This window comes from Hemitrygon akajei, chromosome 18, assembly GCF_048418815.1.
Source record: "Hemitrygon akajei chromosome 18, sHemAka1.3, whole genome shotgun sequence".
Classification (NCBI taxonomy): Eukaryota; Metazoa; Chordata; class Chondrichthyes; order Myliobatiformes; family Dasyatidae; genus Hemitrygon; species Hemitrygon akajei.
Genome location: NC_133141.1, coordinates 2,270,881 through 2,287,919, shown reverse-complemented (window position 1 = coordinate 2,287,919; position 17,039 = coordinate 2,270,881).

The following is a 17,039-nucleotide window of genomic DNA, read 5'->3' as shown; positions in this document are numbered from 1 at the left end:
TAACCATGACGTGGTTTAATGAATCAGTTCTGGATTAAAATGTGGCAAGTTCACTGAACATAATAGAAATGTATATTTACTTGTATGGACAAATCCTGTAAAAGAAAATTTGTATCCTCACCTTTTAATTTAGAAAAGTAATTTTAGCACACATCCTAGGGGAGTGCAAATCTAATCTTTGTACCTATTGTCCAGCATTGCCATTTCAAAGGTTTATCAACAGTTCAAGTGTTCTTCAGATTGATACCAGTTGGTGTTTAAAAAGTCTAACTGGAATGAACTGACGTTAAAGAAAATTGTAAATCATTTGTAAATAAAATTTTACATATTTACTTATCATATTTGCATACCCTTTATCAAAGGTCTTGTCACCATGAACATTCAATTATGGCCTCACTTAAATGAGTAATGATCTCATATCCTTATGGAAGGACAAATTACTATTTGTACAAATTTAAACTGAAGAGATTTCATTGATGATTGCTGTCCTTTGCAATTTTCGTCTTCTAATTGTTCTTATACCCTCAGACAGGCAAGGAGGACCTTCAAAATGCTACAATTCTCTTTAGTTAACCCTCATCCTTATGTCTGATGTACATCTCCTTGTTTGGAGTATTAAACTGAAGTGCGTTCAATGAAATGAGGGCGCCTGCTCTGTAAAACGTGAAGTTCTAGAGAACAAGACACAATATTTCAACTCAAGTACGTTATTAATCCAAGTTCTTCCAAGGCAATGAGTTTGGTGTTTACACAGAGCGATTCAGTCATAAGACTCCTTATTGAGATTAATTCCACACAATTGTACACCACAGGACTGTTCTTCCAGGGGTAGGTGCCAAAGACAATTGCCGATGGTTGCTGGAAAATCAGCAGTGAAAAACACACTACAATCATAGAGTAGTATAGCATTGAAACATATCTGTTAACCCAACTTGTTCATGCCAACCTAGGGACCTACCTGAGGTAGTCTCATTTGCCCATGTTTGGCCCATAATTCATCTTAACCTGTCCTATGTATGATCTTGTCAAAATGTCTTTTAATTCTACCCACTTCTAGCACTTTCTCTAGCAGTTCATTCCACCATCTTCTGTGTGGAAAAACTTGGTCCTCAGATCCCCTTTGAATCTTTTCCCCCTCACCTTAAACACATACCCTACAGTTTTAGACTTCCTTATGATGGGGAAAAAAACTGTGGCCATCCACCTTATCTACGCCCCTGATGATTTTAAAAACTGCTATAAAATCACCCCTTATCCTCCTTTGCTCTAGGGAGCAAAGTCCCTGCCTATCCAGTCTCTCCATATACACCAGTCCTTGCAGTTCATTTTGAATTTTTTTGCACCTTCTCTAGCTTGCTTACATCTTTCCTGTGGCATTGTGACCAGAACTGCTTACAATGCTCCAAGTTCGGTCTCACAAACATCTTTTCTGGCTTTAACATGGCTCTTGTGCTCATTGCCCCAACAATAAAAACAAGTCTTGTCTTCATTAATCTATCTAACTGTGTTACCAATTTCAGGGAATTATGTACTTGTACTCCATGTTTCTCTGATCTATAACACTGGTCAAGATGCTACCACTTACTATGCATGTTCTGGCTTGATTTAACTTCACATTTTTCTGAGCTAGATTCAATCCTATAATCCTTTGTCCACTTTCCTAGACTACCTCGATTCTTTTGTAATCTTAGACAACCTTGTTGTATCTATTTGGCTGGTTTACTCAAGTTCTGTACCAGTTTGTGTACCAGTTCTGTACTAGTTCTATGTTTGTGGAACCTTGTCAAAGGCCTTGCAAAAGTCCATGTAGACAGTCTACTGCCTTGCCCTCATCAATCCTCTTGGTCAGCTCTTCAACACACCTTTTCAAATTCATGAGTCACAATTTTCCACACAAAATGTTATGCTGACTATCACTAACCATTCCTTGACTTTCCAAATTCAGATAGATTTTGTCTCTCACAATCCCCTCCAGTAGCCTTCCCATCATGGATGAAAGGCTCACCTGGCTGTAGTTCCTTGGCTTGCCCTCCAGCTCTTTTTAAATAAAAGCACACCATTAACCAGTCTTCTCACCTATGACTAAGAATACAAAAATCCAGGGCCCCAGTAATTTTTTCTATTGTTTCCCACAACATTCTAGAATACACTTGATGCTTTTATGCACTTAAGAATAATTTCACAATATTGAGATGATTCAAGACTTTATTGTTCTCTTCCCTAAACTCTCAAACTTCTATGACCTTCTCCATGGTAAATATAGATGAAGAGTATCCATTAAAAACTTTGCCTATGTCCTGTGGTTCCGCACGTGGAGTAACACACTGATCTTTGAGGGGACCTACTTCCTCTATTGCTCTTGACATACCTGTAGAATCTTTTAGGATTCTCCCTTAGATTATTTGCTAAGGATGTCTTCATGAAATTTTCAGTGCAAGGCACTGCCCATAATCAAAGGTTACAAACGGATATGGTCCAATGTGTCGTGCTGAGTACTGGGAGATGCACTGAGGGTTGCTGGAGCAACCACAGGACTATGAGGGTCAAGCCCAATGCTCAGATTCCTCCTAGTACTGGGCACATAGAGACTAGGCCCTGTGTAAGAACCTCTCAAATGTAATGCTCATGAAACGGCTGGGGGTGAAAAATTATTTTCATGTGACATAATGTACATATAGTGAAACATGCTGGTAGGCTGATGATGTAGGAATGTCCTCTTCTATAACTGCATATATCATGAATAAAAAATATATTTTTTAGAAAAAAGTAATAATCTATTGTGACCCAATATTAGTCTTCTTGACCTTGAGTCAGATGACTGTGGGTTCATAACCGGAGACCTGAGTGCAAGTTGCAGATTTACACTTTGATCCACCTATTCTTGGGAAGCAGCAGTATTTTCACCGTTTTTTCAACACTTATTATCAAAAAATAGGGGCAGAAGTGGACCATTTTGTCCCTTGAGTCTGTTGCAGCATTCAAAGACATAATAGATATCCATCAACTAATTCCATAAGCCTACTTTTGCTCCAGATCCCTCAATATTTTAGAATTATAAAAACTTGTTGACTGTAGAGTTAAAATTCAAATCAACCATGAACAAACACAATTTCAGAAGGTGGCTCCAAAATTCTACCATCTTCTGTGTGCAGTTCTTTTTTCTACCTTTAATAGGTTGAAAGTGTTGGCCTTCAATTTTTTATTATGATCCCAATCTGCAGAACCAGTTTTGCATACCATCCCTTGGCTGCATTTAATATCAGACCAGATCCCTCTTAACCTTCCAAATTCCAAGGAATACAATCCTATTTTTCTTAAGCAGCACACAAAATACCGGAGGGAACTCTGGGTCATGCGGTATCTATGGAGGGAAATGGGCAATCAATATTTTGAATCAAGACCCTTCATCAAGACTGGACAGATAGAGGGCAGATAGCCAATATGTAAAGGTGTGGGGAAGAGGTGGAGCACAAGATGGTAGGTGATAAGTATTTTTCTTAAAGTCTCCTTATCAATTAAATGGTTGATAACATTCTGTGAGGACATACTGTCCAATTGACCCTACATTGACAAATCACTTCCTACTTTAGTCTCTCCGTAAATTCCGCAACCTCCAACGGGATCCCACTACCAAGCACATCTTTCCCTCCCCCCCCTTCTGATTTCCATAGGGATCGCTCCCTACGCGACTCCCTTGTCCATTCATTCCCCTCCCCCCCCCATCCCTTCCCACTGATCTCCCTCCTGGCACTTATCCTTGCAAGTGGAATAAGTGCTACACCTGCCCTTACACTTCCTCCCTCACCACCATTCAGGGCCCCAGACAGTCCTTCCAGGTGAGGCGACACTTCACCTGTGAGTCGGCTGGTGTGGTATACTGTGTCTGGTGCTCCCGGTGTGGCCTTTTATATATTGGTGAGACCCGACACAGACTGGGAGACTGTTTCGCTGAACACCTACGCTCTGTCCGCCAGAGAAAGCAGGATCTCCCAGTGGCCACACATTTTAATTCCACGTCCCATTCCCATTGTGATATGTCTATCCATGGCCTCCTCTACTGTCAAGATGAAGCCACACTCAGGTTGGAGGAACAACTCCTTATATACCGGCTGGGTAGCCTCCAACCTGATGGCATGAACATTGACTTCTCTAACTTCCGTTAATGCCCCTCCTCCCCTTCTTACCCCCTCCCTTTCTTTTCTCTCTCTGCCCATCACTCTGCCTGTTCTCCATCTCCCTCTGGTGCTCCCCTCCCCCTTTCTTTCTCCCTAGGCCTCCCGTCCCATGATCCTTTCCCTTCTCTAGCTCTATATCACTTTCGCCAATCACCTTTCCAGCTCTCAGCTTCATCCCACCCCCTCCGGTCTTCTCCTATCATTTCACATTTTCCCCTCCCCCTCCTATTTTCAACTCTCTTACTATCTTTCCTTTCGGTTAGTCCTGACGAAGGGTCTCGGCCTGAAACGTCGACAGCGCTTCTCCCTATAGATGCTGCTTGGCCTGCTGCGTTCCACCAGCATTTTGTGTGTGTTGCTGGAATCTCAAATTGTATATAGTACACATACTTAGATAATAAATGTACTTTGAACTTTGAATGGGACAGCTTAACATTCCTATTTACAACATTTTCATCTTAGATCAGTGAATAAATAAGGGGAGATAGATCTGGCAATATTGGTAAAAGGAATAAGCGCAGCACTGCCAAAGGACAATATTCATCAAATAAGGTTATATGGATTGAAATTAAAAACAAGAAAATACAATCACACTGTTGGAAGCCTAAGGATCCCTAAGTAGTCTAAGGGAGATGGAAAAGCAATTTCTTTGCTTTGGTAGGAGCCACAAAACAAAGAAACCTAATAGAACCCATTAAAAAAGACTGCCTGACACCCAATTTGTAAAAAAAAACAAATCGTGCAAACAATATAAGTAACAAATAACATTTAGAACTAAAGTTCATGAAAGTGAATCTACAGCCACAAAGGCAATCATCACTGCAGCTGATCCAGGAGCCCATTGCAGGCCACAGCCTCAGTTCAGTGCAGAGATGAGTAAACCTCTTCAGCCACATAACCTATTAAGCCACATTTCCAAAATATCTGGTTTCTAAGTGATTATACCTCAACTCATCTGCCTCACTCAATTTTAGTCTTAAGAATAGCTGAAATCTACTTTTATACATTTTCCAACTACTTTTTTTCTGTCTTGAAACTTTATAATGGCTGAAAAATTAATCATAATACTTTGTGCCTGTTTTCAGAGAAAAGTAAAACCAAGGTTGAGTAAGAAAGAGAAATTGAAGGAGATAAGATTATTTTAAAAAAATGTGAGAGAAGCAAGACAAAAAGTTGATGCATCCCATGGATTAGTTAATCTACAACCTTGTTATTTGAAAGAGATCTTTATAGAGATAGTGGGTGCTCTGGTAATCATCTTCCAAAATTCTATAGATTCCACGAGGTCTCTGCAGATGGGGAGGGGGTGTAACAAATGCAACATTACTAAAGGAAGAAGGGATAAAACAGAGAACTACTGGTTGTTAAAATAGAAAACTACTAACCTGTGAACATCAGTGGTGGGCAAACACTGGGGGACATAATAACAGAACATTGAGGAAAGGATAATAAGACTCAGCAGTCAGCATGGATTTATGCAAAGAATATTATATTTGACTAATCTACTGGATTTCATTGAGGAAGAGAATAAATAATAGGAAGCATTAGAGGCGTTTGTATTGAATTTTCAAAAAGCTGTTAATAAGGTCCCACAGAGATGTTTGTCAATGCAGTAGAGAATTGGCAACAGTATACTTGCATAGTTAGAAAACTGTTTAATAGATGGAAAGCCAAGAGTGAAAATGAAAGACTCTTTTTCAGGAAGACAGGATGTGACATAACAGGTAATACAGGAAATAGTGTTTGGGCATCAACTATTCACAATCTAGACTAACAATTTATCTGACAGGAGTATAATCCTGATTATAAACAGATCTTAATTAATCAATTAACACATGAAGCTGCACTTTGGGTTGTGGGAGAAAAGAGGAAATCTATGCAGTCACAGGGTGAACATCCGAACTCCATACAGATTGCACCCAAAGTGATGGTTGAAGCTGACCGTGGGAGCTGTGCCACTGTGCTTCCCTGTAGCAACGATATTTGTGTGGTTGGTCCTGCTGAATTTCTCGTCATTGGATGATTCCCAGAATGGTGGGAAAATATATTTGAGTAGATGGTTAGACTTTCTCCTGTCGGAGAGATGTATTACTTGTTTTTCTACTATCAGAAATGATTTCTAAGTCTTACTGCTTGTTGGCTTGGGTTGCGTCAGTATCTGAGGAATGGAACATTGTGTGAATATTAGTAAGCATCTCCAATTCAGACTTTAGGATGGCAGGAAGGTGGCTGGGAGGTAACATTTTTAATTATTTGATTACCGCTACTAATCTAATTGCACTGGAGAGCTACAGATTGATTAAAAAACTGGAATTTTTTTGCTATGAGGAAAGATTGCATAACACAGAGGAGGCTGAGGGGAGACTCAGTAAGATAGATCAAAATACATTTATTTCTTTCAGCTGATGGCTCAAAATTCTCAAAATAGTTCAACATTTAAAATAACTGGTAGAATATTAGAGAGAAGAGTAAGAATTTGCTGCTCAACAGTACTTGGATATGCAACACTTGTAAATTCTGGATTCTGTATTGTGTTTTTCTATTTACCACCTCATTGTACTTTTCTAGGGCATGATCTGTCTGGATGGCATATAAACAAAAGTTTTTACCGTACCTCTTCATATGTGGCAAGAATAAAGCAATACAAATACCATAATGTGTAAAGTTATGGCCTAATTTCTGGGATTAAGTTGGAAAATGATGAAATCTTCTGGAGTCTGAATGATCTCCCTTACACAACAGTAAGCAGTAGACAATGTGAATTGGTAGAGGTCAACAGTTGCAGCCTGAATTTAACCTGAGGCTAGGAAGGAGACAGTGACACAAAATGCTGCAGGATCTCAGCTTTTTTTTCTCCAGTCCTGATGAAGGGTGCTGCAGCAGGTTCCAAACAGTCCTGCCAAGTGAGGCGACACTTCACCTGTGAATCTGTTGGGGTCATCTACTGTATCCGGTGCTCCTGATGCGGCCTCATGTACCGTTTGTATATCGGTGAGACCCGACGTAGATTGGAAGACCACTTCGCCAAACACCTGTGCCAGAAAAGTGGGATCTCCCAGTGGCCACCCATTTTAATTCCACTCCCCAGTTCCATTCTGATGTATCAATCCATGGCCTCTTCTACTGTCACAATGAGGCCACACTCAGGTTGGAGGAACAACACCTTATATTCCATCTGGGTAGCCTCCAACCTGATAGTATGAACATCAATTTCTCGAACTTCTGGTAGTGACCCCCTCTCCTATCCTTCACAATTCCCCCTTCCCTTTTCTTTCTTCTAAGGCCTTCAAACCTCTCCTATTCAATTTCCCCTTCTCCGGCCTGTATCGTTTTCACCAATCAACTTCAAACTCTGACTCTTCATCTTTTTTTCTTCAGTCCTGATTAAGGGTCTCAGCCTGAAACGTCGACTGTACTGTTTTCCATAGGTACTGCCTGGCCTGCTGAGTTCCTCCAGTATTTTAAGTTTGTTGCTTGGATTTCCAGCATCTGCAGATTTTCTTTTGTTTGTGCTGGATCTCGGCCTGAATTGCTTCCACAGTTGCTGTCTGACTGGTTGAGCTTTTTGCTCTGAGAAATTATTTGAACAACTTGCATGTAGAATAGGTTTCCCATGACCACTGTCTTCCTGCCTCTCCAATTCTCTCTTGCAACCACTTTTGCAAGTTTTTCCATCATTGTAATTGAGGTGGGAGGAGAAGGGGAAGTTGAGTGTTTTGGGGGAAATGAAGGCAGTAAGATCAGGCCATTGAGTGAGTAAATTAAAACTCACATTTTTTTGGAGTTTGAAAATATTGTGGACATTAATTTGGCCTGTACACTACTGTTGGCATCATTGGGAAAATTGTAAGCCAGAAAGAAGTGTTTATGCAAATAAACACCTCCCCAGTAAGTCAGGAGTTGAATTTAGTCATGGATGCTAAGAAACCCAGAAATATGCTCTATGTCACTCCACTCTGGCTTAAGCTCATTTTCAAATGCATAGCACAACATTTTGTTTGGAGTTGTGCAAAGAAGTTGTTAAATCCACTGCCGTCTGTGTAACCTATTCTTCAGCTTCTCTCAGCACATCTGTCCTCCATCCCTTCTCATCACTGAAGTATCCATTCTGTATTTCATTAGGGTTTTGAGCAGATTTGATATGTCACCAAATTTCTACAGATGTGCCGTGGAAAGCATTCTGACTGGTTGCATTACTAGCTGCTATGGAAGTTCCATTGCACAAGAGCGTAAAAAGCTGCAGAGGTTGTAGACTCAGCCAGCACCATCATGGTCACTACCTTGCTCACCTTTGAGGACATCTTCATCTTTAAGAAGGTGGCATCCATCTTGAAGGACTCTCACCACCCAGGACATGCCCTGTTTTCATTACTGATAGCAGGGAGGAGGTGCAGGAGCTTGAACATGCACACTTTGAGAGGTTGGTCATGACTAGACTGAACTCCTGCCTCAGCAAGGACCTGGACCCATTGCAATTTGCCTATCACCACAATAGGACAATGGCAGATGCAATCTCAATGGCTCTTCACACGGCCTTAGACCACCTAGACAACACAAACACCTATGTCAGGATGCTGTTCATCAACTATAGCTCAGCATTTAATACCATCATTCCCACAATCCTGATTGAGAAGTTGTAGAACCTGGGCCTCTGTACCTCCCTCTGCAATTGGATCCTCGACTTCCTAGCCGGAAGACCTCAGTCTGTGTGGATTAGTGATAACATATCCTCCTCACTGACGATCAACACTGGTGCACCTCAGGGGTGTGTGCTTAGCCCACTGCTCTACTCTCTGTATACACATGACTGTGTGGCTTGGCATAGCTCAAACACCATCTATAAATTTGCTGATGATACAACCATTGTTGGTAGAATCTCAGGTGGTGGCAAGACAGTGTACAGGGGTGAGATAATGCCAACTTTTGGAATGGTGCCGCAGCAACAACCTGGCACTCAACGTCAGTAAGATGAAAGAGCTGATTGTGGACTTCAGGAAGGGTAAGACAAAGGAACACATACAAATCCTCATAGAGGGATCAGAAGTAGAGAGAGTGAGCAGCTTCAAGTTCCTGGATGTCACGATCTCTGAGGATCTAACCTGGTCCCAGCATATTGATGTAGTCATAAAGAAGGCAAGACAGCGGCTATACTTTAATAGGAGTTTGAAGGGATTTGGCATGTCAACAAATACACTCAATAACTTCTATAGTTGCACTGTGGAGAGCATTCTGACAGGCTGCATCACTGTCTGGTATGGAGGGGCTACTGCACAGGACTGAAAGAAGCTGCAGAGGGTTGTAAATCAAGTCAGCTCCATCTTGGGCACTAGCCTACAAAGTACCCAGGACATCTTTAGGAAGTGGTGTCTTAGAAAAGCAGTGTTCATTATTAAGGACCTCCAGCACCCAGGGCATGCTCTTTTCTCACTGTTACCATCAGGTAGGAGATACAGAATCCTGAAGGCACACACTCAGTGATTCAGGAACAGCTTCTTCCCCTCTGTCATCCGATTCCTAAATGGACTTTGAAGCTTTGGACACTACCTCACTTTTTTAATATACAGTATTTCTGTTTTTGCACATGTAAAAAAAAATTTATTCAATATACGTAATAGTTTCTTCCCCTCAGACTTCTGAACAGTCTATGAACCTATGAGCACCACCTCACTATTTTACTCTTTTCATACAATTTATTTTTTATATATCCATATTGTAATTTATAGTATTTTTATGCATTACACTGTACTGCTGCCACAAAACAATAAATTTCACAACATTTGTCAGTGATATTAAACCTGATTCTGATTCATTTCTTCACTACAATTTCCTGGAAGAGGACTGGTTGTACAGGTCCTTCCCAGTTTATGGACAGCCTGATATGAGTGAGTGTTTGGGAGACTGGAAGAATTAATTTATCTGCTGCTGCATGGCTTAGGCATCTTTTGCCAAGTGGGAACTCCGTTTGTGCCCTCATTTCTGATTTGTGAACTGTTGGGATTATGAAGAGTTCACAGGAATGGATCCCCACCATGATCTGGGAAGGACTTGTATTGTGGTTTGTCTTTTTAAAACCTGGCTATTGAGATTCCAGCTGCTGGAATGAATGCTGGCACAGTGAGAGCTTTTAATAAATTGATACAGTATACCGCATTGAATTTGACACTAGGAAATTGACAATACTATTCTTTTAACTGGATAATTGAAGGTCTCGAGATTTATGGGACTTTCACAACTGGTGAACGGACCTACCATGCGCACTCTTAAAGCCAGTAAAGGAATAAAAGCATTTGCCAGGTGAAGAACAGGGCATTAAGAAATAATCATTATCTACTGGCCAGGTGGACATTAAAAGCAGATAAGACATTAAACCATTCTGATGTTGTAACTGGAGCACTTTGATAGAACAATGCAGTGACCCAATGAAGGGTTTTAGACCATAAGACAAAGGAGCAGAAGTCGGCCATTCGGCCCATCGAGTCTGCTCCGTCATTTCATCATGAGCTGATCCAATCTCCTCTTTAGTCCCATTCCCCTGCCTTCTCACCATAACCTTTGATGCCCTGACTACTCAGATACCTATCAATCTCTGCCTTAAATACACCCAATGACTTGGCCTCCACTGCTGCTCGTGGCAACAAATTCCATAGATTCACCACTCTCTGGCTAAAATTTTTTTTCGCATCTCTGTTCTGAATGGGCGTCCTGCAATCCTCAAGTCATGTCCTCTCGTACTAGACTCCCCCACCATGGGAAACAACTTTGCCACATCCACTTTGTCCATGCCTTTCAACATTTGAAATGTTTCTATGAGGTCCCCCCTCATTCTTCTAAACTCCAAGGAGTACAGTCCAAGAGCGGTCAAATGTTCCTCATATGTTAACCCTCTCATTCCCGGAATAATTCTAGTGAATCTTCTCTGAACCCTCTCCAATGTCAGCACATCCTTTCTTAAATAAGGAGCCCAAAACTGCACACAGTATTCCAAGTGAGGTCTTATAGAGCCTCAACATCACATCCCTGCTCCTATACTCTATTCCTCTAGAAATGAATGCCAACATTGCATTCGGCTTCTTCACCACTGACTCAACCTGGAGGTTAACCTTAAGGGTATCCTGCACGAGAACTCCCAAGTCCCGTTGCATCTCAGAACTTTGAATTCTCTCCCCATTTCAATAATAGTCGGCCCGTTTATTTCTTCTACCAAAGTGCATGACCGTACACTTTCCAACATTGTAATTCATTTGCCACTTCTTTGTCTATTCCCCCAATCTATCCAAGTCTCTCTGCAGACTCTCTGTTTCCTCAACACTACCGGCCCCTCCGCCTATCTTTGTATCATCGGCAAACTTAGCCACAAAGCCATCTATTCCATAATCCAAATCGTTGATATAAAATATAAAAAGAAGCGGCCCCAACATGGACCCCTGTGGAACACCACTGGTAACCGGCAGCCAACCAGAATGGAATCCCTTTATTCCCACTCTCTCTGTTTCCTGCTAATCAACCAACGCTCTATCCATGTATGTAACTTTCCCGTAATTCCATGGGCTCTTATCTTGTTTAGCAACCTCATGTGCAGCACCTTATCAAAGGCCTTCTGAAAATCCAAATTCACAACATCCACTGCATCTCCCTTGTCTAGCCTACTTGTAATTTCCTCAAAAAATGGCACTAGGTTTGTCAGGCAGGATTTTCCTTTAAGGAAACCATGCTGAGTTCTGCCTATCTTGTCATATGCCTCCAGGTACTCCATAACCTCATCCTTGACAATAGACTCCAACAACTTCCCAACCACCGATGTCAAGCTAACAGGTCTATAATTTCCTTTTTGCTTCCTTGCCCCCTTCTTAAATAGCGGAGTGACATTTGCAATCTTCTAGTCCTCCGGAACCAGGCCAGAATCTATCGACTTTTGAAAGATCATTGTTAATGCCTCCGCAATCTCCACTGCTACTTCCTTCAGAACACGAGGGTGCATTCCATTTGGTCCAGGAGACTTATCTACCCTTAGACTATTCAGCTTCCTGAGTACTTTCTCTGTCGTAATTGTGACTGCGCATATTTTTCTTCCCTGACTCCCTTGAATGTCCGGTATATTGCTGATGTCTTCCACAGTGAAGACTGATGCAAAATATTCGTTCAGTTCCTCCGCCATCTCCTTATCTCCCATTACAATTTTTCCAGCATCATTTTCTATTGGTCCTATATCTACCCTCACCTGTCTTTTACTCTTTATATACTTGAAAAAGCTTTTAGTATCCTCTTTGATATTATTTGCTAGCTTCCTTTCATAGTTCATCTTTTCCCTCTTAATGACCTTCTTAGTTTCCTTTTGTAAGCTTTTAAAAACTTCCCAATCCTCTGTCTTCCCACTAATTTTTGCTTCCTTGTATGCCCTCTGCTTTGCTTTTACTTTGGCTTTGACTTCTCTTGTCAGCCACGGTTGCATCCTTTTTCCATTTGAAAATTTCTTCTTCTTTGGAATATATCTGTCTTGCACCTTCCTCACTTCTCACATAAACTCCAGCCACTGCTGCTCAGCCATTCTTCTCGCTAGTGTCCCTCTCCAGTCAACTTTGGCCAGTTCCTCTCTCATGCCACTGTAATTTCCTTTACTCCACTGAAATACCGACACATTGGATTTTGGCTTCTCTTTCTCAAATTTCACAGTGAACTCAATCATGTCATGATCACTGCCTCCTAAGGGTTCCTTCACCTCAATCTCTCTAATCAACTCTGGTTCATTACACAATACCCAATCCAGTACAGCCGATCCCCTAGTGGGCTCAACACAAGCTATTCTGAAAAGCCATCTCGTAGACATTCTACAAATTCTCTTTCCTGAGGTCCAGTGCCGACCTGATTTTCCCAATCCACTCACGTTAAAATCCCCCACAATTATCATAATACTGCCCTTCTGGCAAGTCTTTTCTATTTCCTGTTGTAATTTGTAGTCCACATCACTGCAGCTGTTAGGAGGCCTGTAGATAACTGCCATCAGGGTCCTTTTACCCCTGCGATTTCTTAGCTCATCCCATTGTAACTCATTCGTAAGGCCAGTGATGTTGTGGGGGTGGAACTGGACTCTCTGACGGTGGTGTCTGAAAAGAGGATGCTGTCCAAGTTGCATGCCATCTTGGACAATGTCTCCCATCCACTCCATAATGTACTGGTTAGGCACAGGAGTACATTCAGCTAGAGACTCATTCCACCGAGATGTAACACTGAGCGTCATAGGAAGACATTCCTACCTGTGGCCATCAAACTTTACAACTCCTCCCTCGGAGTGTCAGACACCCTGAGCCAACAGGCTGGTCCTGGACTTATTTCCACTTGGCATGATTAACTTATTATTATTTAATTATTTATGGTTTTATATTGCTATATTTCTACACTATTCTTGGTTGGTGCGGCTGTAACGAAACCCAATTTCCCTCGGGATCAATAAAGTATGTCTGTTTGTCTGTCTTATAGCCTCTAAGGCAGCAGCAGAATCCGGACATAAAGATTCTGTACCTTCCGATCCTATGTCAACTCTTTCTAATGATTTAATATCATTTCTTACCATTATAGCCACGCCACCCCCTCTACCTACCTGCCTATCCTTCTGATACACCATGTATCCTTGGACGTTCAGCTCCCAGAGACATGCGTCCTTTAGCCACGTCTCAGTGATGGCCACAATATCATACCTGCCAATCTGTAACTGTACAACAAGATCATCCACCTTATTCCTTATGCTGCGTGCATTTAAGTGTAACACCTTAAGTCCAGTATTTGGTACTTTTTGCATTGATTGCGTTGCAACTTTATTGCACTGCAACTCATCCCAATGGCTGCAAATTTGCTCCATCACCTGCCTGTCCTTCCTGACATCCTTACTGCTCACTACCTTAGATCTATTTCTGTTTTCCCTCTCCTCTGCTCCATCATTCCGGTTCTCATCCCCCTGCCAAATTAGCTTAAACCCTCCCTAACAGCTCTATTAAACCTTCCCGCCAGGAGATTGGTTCCCCCTAGGATTCAAGTGCAACCCATCCTTTTTGTACAGGTCACACCTGCCCCAAAAGAGGTCCAAATGATCCAGAAACTTGAATCCCTGCTCCCTGCTCCAATCCCTCAGCCACACATTTATCCTCCACCTCATTCCATTGCCATGTATTTATCCTCCACCTCGTTCCATTTTTATTAGAAGAAGCCTCATAAGTTTCATTTTAGTGTACTTAATTCCTTGCTAAATGTATTTGCCATCCTTTTCTGAAACCTCTGGCCTCTTCTTGGTGCACATGTATGAAAGGGTAAATTGATCAGCTCATCAAATATGGAAAATTGGTAAATTAACTGAATATCACAAATACCAAGGAACAGTGAAAACATGACTTGCATACTATTAATTTAGTACAATAGTGTATTGAGGTATTATAAGTAAAACAATAACTATCAAACATTACCTGTGAACCATTCAACAATTTCATAACAATGGGATAGGGGTGTCCTTGAACCTGGTGGTACACACTTTCAAACACTTATATCTTGTGTAGGATGGGAGGAGGAAAAGAGAGAATGACTGGAGTGGTGGGGACTTTGATTATGCTGGGTGCATTACTGAGGCAGGTGAGAAGTGTAGACAGAGTCTATGGAGCACTGAATGCACTGAACTGTGTCTGCAACTCTGCAGTTTCACCTGGTCATAGGCAGGGCAGTTACCATGCCGAACCATGATCCATCGTTTCAAATTGGTGTGGCTCAAAATGGACATGCCGGAGGGGCCTGTGCCCCGCTGTATCTCAATAAATAAATAACTAAGCAAGTTGGTATGTTACACAGTTAGGGTTGAACCCTGGATTTTTTAGATCCATATAAATCAAGCAATCCCCAACTAGCTGTTTCTACAGGAGCTCACTGTAATTCTGATTTTTCTCTAAATGTCTGACACCCTGGGAAGCTGTGGAATATCAGCTCCATACAGCCTGAGTTATGATACATTATTGTCCTTGTGCTCTGTGGTTGTCTGGGATGTGTCATGCAATTTTAGCCAAAAATTAATTGTAGTTGAGTTTCCAAGCAATAAAAATGCCACTATTAACCATGCTGTAGCAACATGATGGGTAACAGAGGTATGTAGATGAGGATACTGTATACTTGGTATACTGTATACTCCACCGAATGCTGAAGCAAAGAACCATTGCAAATTTAAGAATACAAAGCTATTCAGATCTGCGATGAATCAATTCAAACGTTTCAAAGGTACAATTTAATGTCAGAGAAATGTATACAATATACATCCTGAAATGCTTTTTCTTCACAAACATCCACAAAAACAGAGAAGTGCCCCCAAAGAATGGACAGCAGTTAAATGTTAGACCCCAAAGTCCCCCCCACAGCTCCCCCTCCCACATGTAGGAGGCAGCAAGCAATGATCCCCCCCTCCCCCCACTGGCAAAAAAAAGCCTCGGCACCCACCACCGAGCACTCAAGTGTGAGCAAAGCAACAACAAAGACACAGACTGCAGTACCCCAAAGGCTACTCGTTCACCCGGTATTCAACATACCACAGGCCCTCTCCCTCTCCCTCTCCCCCTCCCTCTCCCCCCTCCCTCTCCCCCTCCCTCTCCCCCCTCCCCTCCCTCTCTCTCCCTATTAAGGGAAAAAGAGGTGTCCCCGTTTCACAGCGAGAGGGGAGACATAACAAACAATTCACTGACTTTGGGTGTTAAAAGTCTGTTGTGTCACTTTTTCCGAGCTCTCTGCCCAAAGAACTCGGGTTCCTGGGCACACAGTCAGCAGCTAGCTGGCTGCTTTCGATCTTCCGTGTACTCCCACAACATACCAGGCGGCAGAATTGGCCTTCAATCAACCCATTTCCAGAGTCACAAAGATTCAGCACCCTGAAGACACACTAGTCTTCCAGGCCGTGTCCTTGGCATATCGAAAAGTGACCGGTCGTGAAACCCCGAGAGCGGGTCCCATTTCCGCAAAGAACCAAAGTCAGAGTGTAACTCCAGGTCAGGGCCTTCAAAAGAATCTTGAAAGGGGAAAACGAGATATCAAAGATGGAAATAGAGCTATTTCCAAAGATGCAAGCAAAGGAATCACCATTAGGCACCATCGTCCTCCTAAACTCTACCCACAGTCAGGATGAATTTATAGTCATGGATGGGAAGGGGACAGTATTGGTAGTTAGGGGTGTTGTGGTTGATAATGCACCATCCAGTGATGCAAATATACTTAAGAAGTAATTTACTTACTTTGTTTTCCTTGGGCCCTCAACTCATGAGATAGTGCCCCAAGGAGAGCAAGGTAAGTAAGTTGCTTCTTAAGCATATTCATATTGTATAACATTGAAGCAGCTTCACTGGTAATGTGAAGGCTTGTTTTTACATGAGTGACTCATAACAAGTTCAAGCGTGAATGAAACATATGCTAATATTATCCAGTTACACATCGATCATATCTTGCACTTCCATCAACCAGCATTGAGAACCTAAATATTGTGAACTTCCATTATGTTTTATTTTTCATTGCAATTGAATTTTAATGTACAAAATGGTATTCCAATGTGATGATCTGTCTCGCTTTGAGCTATAAATTCCTCCCTTCTCTACTCATAAGTGTCACTGGCCATTATCAAGGAAAGTAGAAGCTGATGTTGGAAGGGTTGAGTAGTGGGGACGGGGAAGAATCAAAGTTCAAAGTAAATTTGTTATCTACATATATATATATATATATATACAACCCTGAGATCCATTTTCTTTTGGACGTCTACAGTAAATGCAAGAAACAATAGAATTAATAAAAGACCACACCCAACAGAACGGTCAAACAACCAATGTGCAAAACAAAAACAATAAAATGTGTAAATAC